The following is a 7,049-nucleotide window of genomic DNA, read 5'->3' as shown; positions in this document are numbered from 1 at the left end:
ACAATGCCACATTCCTCAAATTCTACCTCTCTCCACCTTCCACCACCACAATAAACTTCCCCACTCCTACGACACAGAAAGGATCTGTGAATTTGGCCGGTCCTCTCATCACTCTTTCCGATCTTATCTTAACCCAATCACCCACTTGGAATTTGAGAGATTTTCCTACATAAAAGTCTCACCACTAGCTGCAATCAATTCTGTTATCCAGGTGGGTACCAATTTTGTTCCTGGTAAACATCCTTGCATGTGTGAGAAGGGACATTTCTTCGTGGCACTATGAATAGTTGTGCGATACACCTTAACCGTATCAGCCACAAGTTTCCTAACGCAACCTTTATTGGTAAGTGCAAGTTGAATGGTGCCTTTGATTAATCTGTTCGCTTTCTCGGCAACACCAACACCTTCGGTATTATAAAGAGAGGTGCGAGAATGCCTGGAACCACATTTCTCTAAAAATATAACCATTTTGTTGGACGTCAACTATGTTCCATTGTCTGTAAGCAAAACAGAGAAAACCAAAATGTTGCAAAGGAAACGACATCCACACCATAACGATTGTAATATAAGATGATTTATTGCAATACACAACCTTGTGACAAGTCACTCCAAGGAGCCAGGAGAAACTGACTTTGTTAGAGTGCTCTCAGCCTTACATTCTAGAAGACCTACCAAGTTACATCTCAACAGAGAACCCAACAGTAAACACCTGAAATGTCTAATGAATTTGCTTTCAGATTTCCCAGAGCTGACCCTTTCATTCCATTTTCCTTCACATCCCAACACCAACCATGACCTCCAGACTTGTGACTTTCTATACTTACACAATAATCTTCACTTGCATACCTCATGTTATCCATGCCGACCCTTCCTGTATGCTCCTACATGGTTATTGCCGTAACTTCCACCAGGCATAGGTCAGCCTGCCCCCCACCTGATCACCAAAAGACAATAAATGCTCTCACATGGTTCTCCTTAACAATTACCGTCCTCCCAGAGTGGGCATACTACATTCCATCCATACCTGACACTTAGCTGCTTCCCAAGCCTTTCTTCAATGAATATTCCATCCAGCTCTCTGATTTCCAAGTCCCATCATCCCCAAAATGACAAACCCTCTTGCCTACATACCCCTATCCCAGCTCTGCACTGACTACTGTCTTCCCAAACAATTGTTATGACCCCACATGGTTCTCTACATGCCCAATCTTCCATTAGAGCTAGCTTACTCCATTTCTCCCATTCCTGGCATACCCGGCCATGGCTCTGTGTGCACAACCTTTTCTATATATACACCTCTAATGGTCACCCTTAGTTCCGGCACTGTGCCAACTACTGCACTCCCAAAGGCCAAGCATGCCTCTATATGGCTCTTCGACTCCTATGCCTAACCAAACCTGGTAAGCCTCTCTCTTTGGCTTCTGATGTGCTGAATGAAAAGGCATCTTGAGGCATGGAATGTATGCATAGCTAACAAAGTTTTCAAATATGCAATGTTGTTCTGTGTGACATTTTAAAGCAGTATGTGACGCTTTTGGTGACAATTTGATTGGTTATATTCATTTAAAGAGATATATGTCCGAAATGTCCCACTTTCTGCATTGCGCCAAAGCAGTGCTCGTTAAGTGTCTATGTAAATTCACTGCTACGGTTCCGCGAATGCAAAGTATTCTTTGCTAAAAAAAAAAAAGAAATTATGGACAGAATGTTTTCCTTCCTCAGATAGAAAAATATCAAATATATAATTTAACTGACCAGACTATAAAATGTATCAGTGAAGACTAATTTAGCAAGTTAGCAGCCAATAACTGACTGGTTGGCCAGACTGAGGTCACTGACAGCGCTGTGAGTTCAGTGTGGGAAACAAGTAAAGCAACGTAAAGCAACATACAGGCACAGAGGCAGCTACTGTTTTAATGCCATTGATTAACAATTTCGTTTGAGTTTATAAATGTTTTCTGCTTGGACGGCTGCGAGCCTTATCAAACTGGGCGACTGCTACCAATTGGGAGCATTGATCCCATTGGCAGATTTGATGCTTCAGTGTGATTTGCCCCTAGGTGATTTCTGACCTATAATGCTTTTGTAATGATATCTGGAGACCTGTGGTCAGATAGCCAATGGGAACCACAGACGAATGCTGTTCTTCAGCTGTTGGCAACTATGAGCACTGAGCGCAATTTGGTGAAATGGTTGTACTGCCGCAATTGGAGATGGCCAATATGCCCTTGGAGAGGCCGCGGAGGAGATGGGAGACACAGCTTGGAAGAAACCTTTTGAACTCTGGGTGGGGTGTGACCCCGACATATCCCATAGAATCGTGACACAGGAGTAAACCCGTTAACCCAGACGAGACCCGGGTAGAGTATGTGATCAAAAAAACAACGAATGGTCATTTAGAAGGCAATTACAACAAAAGGACTCAATAAAAAGGAGAGGACAAAATGGAGACCACAAGAATTGAGTAAGAAGTTAAATTCTTATTTGCAAGTTGTTATATAAGCACTACATTACAGTGTATGCATGAGTAACCCAAAGGATGGTGTGCACATATCTTGCTTGTAACAGTGAACGGCCGTCAACAGTGACACAATAAGGCGAGAAAACAGCATGGACGGTGCAACAAAAATAATAATACAGGAAACTTTGCGGTCAACAACACAATGGTGATTATGTACAAGGCAGGTTGAGCTTGGGTTGACCACAGTAACGCCTTAAGTTACGCTGAGTGGTCGACTGCGTTTCGACCTGCATGATTCATCATCAGGACTGGGTTACTTCAATCAGGTGGGTGCTGTGGTGGTAGTTGAGGGTCCAGCAGGAAGGAAAACAAGATTTGGAGGGTCCTTGCCTCCATAAGAACACCTTCAGTAAGGAGGGTACTTGCCTTCTGCACTGATTTACATGACGGGCTACAGCTTTTTTGGCTAATCTACAGCATACAAATATCGCAGAGAAATCCTACTGCTTTTGAGAAAACCACAGATTAAACCAGGAATATACATGTTGATACGGAGTACCTGCACTTCTTCAATTGGAAGGGAGGAATGTCACTGCTACTTTTAATGGGAGAGTAAAAGAAACTTCTCATTTGGTAACAGATACTCTTAAACAGTGTGAACCTTCGCTCATACATTTACATTTACAGTACTTGCCGGTGCCCCAGATTCATGCTGAAAATTCAGTTTCTAATTGCAAATAAAGTTTGTTGTTTTCGTTTTTTTTTGTAGTTTTGTTTTCAGACATCGAAATTGCCCCCACTTAAATAAACTAATTAAAGAAACCAAGCCTCCCGCTTTATTTTTTTAAATCTTGCGCTTTCCCGCTTCCTAATGTGGCAGCAAAGAACTGCCACTAAGACTGATTTCCTCAGATGACATCGTCGGCCCTAAGGGCATGTGATGTCATTTTAATTAATGCCATTATATCGCTAATTAACAGTTTTAAGAAAAATCCTACCTCTTTGTTGATCACTGAGTTGGGAAGTATACCATTTGTACATAATGTATTACTTCCGGGATTTCGTAACACCCAATCCGAAAGCTGAACATATTTTGGGGATCATTTTGGAGCAAGAGTTGCTGTTCATCTATAAAAGAATCCACGATTGGAGCATGGATAGGCGCCGCAGCCAATCGTAGTGCCTTGTATAAAATTCCTTAATGGTGATTGGCTATTGAGTCGGCTGTTGCCTCAGTCTGAGTCGTTGGGTGCCACCCAGTTGGGGCTGATGACGCGGAGTTTGGCGGGAATCGGCTCAGTATCTTGTCGCCGGCTGGGGTCTGGGGAGCGAAATCTAGGGCTACGTTGCAGCAGACTTCGGTTCTGGTTTGGCAGCTCTCCCGGGTGGTTGGAGTGACCGACCCGTGGAGGCATCCGGTCATGGGCCTACCTGGTTTCCTTTCTGTTGACGGCTGTCCTCCACCAGGGTCGAATTGGGATTGCAATTAGGCCGGGCAGTCCCCCCGCCCCCAAAAATGCCCACATTTGCGACTCGTGTCCTTTCATGAAACATCATTTGTTTAGTCTCATTTGACTCATGTTTAGGTAAAGGTTTGATAACCTTTTTAAGCATATATAATCAGATAGGTGAAAATGATAAACTAGGTCGTTGTGAAATAAGTCCCAAGGGCCACAGTGCCTTATCTGGCTAGGGTTGCCACCTGGCTGTTTTTTTTTTACCAACATGACCTGTATTTTAATATCCTTGTGGGTGCGAAAATGAAGGAAAGTCACCAAAAGTCTGTAATTATTCCTCTGACCAGTATGTATTTTAAGCAGTCAACCTAAACAGAAAGCACTTTAAATTTTGTTCTAAAGCTGTTTTACTCATCCGTGACTATGGCGAAACTAAACAGACAGAAAAGCCATGTTATGTTTAAAAATAATATAGATATTTTTATATAAAGAGTGCAATCTATCATGCTCTGGCCCTTAACATGAATAAACAGCAGTTTTTTTGTAATTGCTTTTTAAAAAAAATAGTTTTACCTAAGGCGATCTCAGCACTAGGGCATTTCAGTGATTTAAATGAGCACCAGACACACTACACAAGATCAAATTCATTTTTAGGTCTCTACGAGGCTTCTTGTAATCAAGCAGTTTTCAGAAGTGGAGTCTAGGCTCCGCCCCCAAAGCAAGGGCCTTTCCGACCAGGCACCTAAGAATAGCTTCAGACACTTCACTAACAGCAATATAATCACTTAAAAGTGATGCTTGACCCCAAATTATATGAGGTGCATCCAAGGATGGTGTCTGAAGTGATGAAACAGCCTCTTGGCAAACGTTTTGAAACAAGCATTGGAAATGCAATAGGTCTCGCATTAGAAAAGTTGGAGCTATTGGTCTTGTAAATCTAATAATTTTTTAAGTTATGTTTATGTTTTTATAATAGCAAATGTATTAATTTTGTTATTGTAAATGCCAATATTTATAGAATTTGCAAATGTGACACCAATAGCATTATTTAACTTTTTTTGTGTAATTTGTAATAAAGCTTGAAACATTGAGAGAACATATTTGAACAAGTGATGCTGTGGTGGTGCTGAGTGGTGCTGTGGTGGTGCTGAGTGGTGCTGTAGTGGTGCTGAGTGATGCTGTGGTTGCGCTGAGTGATGCTGTGGTTGCGCTGAGTGATGCTGTGGTTGCGCTGAGTGATGCTGTGGTTGCGCTGAGTGATGCTGTGGTTGCGCTGAGTGATGCTGTGGTTGCGCTGTGTGATGCTGTGGTTGCGCTGTGTGATGCTGTGGATGCGCTGAGTGATGCTGTGGATGCGCTGAGTGATGCTGTGGGTGTGCTGAGTGATGCTGTTGTTGTGCTGAGTGATGCTGTGGTTGTGCTGAGTGATGCTGTGGTGGTGCTGAGTGATGCTGTGGTGGTGCTGAGTGATGCTGTGGTGGTGCTGATTGGTGCTGTGGTGGTGCTGATTGGTGCTGTGGTGGTGCGGAATGGTGCTGTGGTGGTGCGGAATGGTGCTGTGGTGGTGCAGAGTGGTGCTGTGGTGGTGCTGAGTGATAATGTGGTGGTGCTGAGTGATAATGTGGTGGTGCGGAGTGTTGTGGTGGTGCTGTGGTGCTGCTGAGTGGTGCTGCTGAGTGGTGCTGAGTGGTGCTGTGGTGGTGCTGAATGATAATGTGGCGGTGCCGAGTGATAATGTGGTGGTGCGTGGTGGTGCTGGGTGGTGCTGTGGTGGTGATGCTGAATGATAATGGGGCGGTGCTGAGTGATAATGTGGTGGTGCAGAGTGGTGGTGCTGATTGATAATGTGGTGGTGCTGAGTGATAATGTGGTGGTGCTGCTGAGTGTTGTGGTGGTGCTGGGTGGTGCTGTGGTGGTGCTGTGGTGGTGCTGAATGATAATGTGGCGGTGCAGAGTGATAATGTGGTGGTGCTGAGTGATAATGTGGTGGTGCATGGTGGTGCTGGGTGGTGCTGTGGTGGTGCTGGGTAGTGCTGTGGTGGTGCTGAATGATAATTGGGCGGTGCTGAGTGATAATGTGGTGGTGCTGAGTGGTGCTGTGGTGGTGCAGAGTGATAATGTGGTGGTTCTGAGTGATACTGGGGTAGCGCTGAGTGATGATGTGGTGATGCAGAGGGCAGAAAGGCACAAAAAATGAGTCTTAACAGAGGGCAGAAGGTCAGATAAACAAGGGAAAAACGAGTCTAACAGAGGGCAGAAAGGCACAAAAACTGAGCCTAACGGAGGGCACAAAGGCACAAAAAACGAGTCTAACAGAGGGTAAAAGGGCAGAAAAAAAGGGAAAAACGAGTCTAACAGAGGGCAGAAAGGCACACAAAAAAAGAGTCTAACAGAGGGCAGAATGGCAGAAAAACAAGGGAAAAAACAGACTTGAATGTAAAAAATAAAAGTACACTGGCAGGGGGTAGGCACATTTAAAGCCCTGGTACTAATGAAACTGTCTGCCCACCTGTCATTCGGTTGTTATAGTAGGTTACTAAATCTCAAAACAAGTTATTTGCAGCTGCGCTTAATCTGGCCACAACCAGAGAAAAACAATGCATTAAATTCGGGAATCAAAATCAGTTCTATAGGGAAACGGCCACCACAAGCTATCCACTAACACTGAATTGCTAAAGGCAAAACTGGCATTCCAAAATAAGTTATGCTCCACATACTAGAACAAGCGAACGTAACTTCAGTTTACGCAAGCAAATTCGCATTCTTTTTTTTAAAAAACAATGCAGTTTCGGAGTTCAAAATACTTGCACCTGGACCGATTTTGTGCACAACAGACAAACACGGAATACTAATACTTGGTGAGAACCTTTGGATTCTGCCTGCACTGCGATACAAACTGGGAGGCCAGGTAAATGGTAGAACGTCACATCAGCGGAGGATCTGGGTTAATAAGGCAGCAGGTTGGCTTTTCCCATCAAAACTTCCAAAGCGTCCTTGTTCGCTCAAGTGTGAAGGTCTTTTTTAAAAAACGAGTGAAGGCTGAGGAACGCTGGAACTCAACATCGGTAAATCGCACCAAGAAAATACAGTCAAAAGAAATAAATGTGCGATTGCTGTCGTTTTTCGAAAGA

This window comes from Lissotriton vulgaris, chromosome 7, assembly GCF_964263255.1.
Source record: "Lissotriton vulgaris chromosome 7, aLisVul1.2, whole genome shotgun sequence".
NCBI classification, from domain to species: Eukaryota; Metazoa; Chordata; class Amphibia; order Caudata; family Salamandridae; genus Lissotriton; species Lissotriton vulgaris.
The sequence above is the reverse complement of the archived record's forward strand: the minus strand, read 5'-3'. Positions refer to the sequence as shown.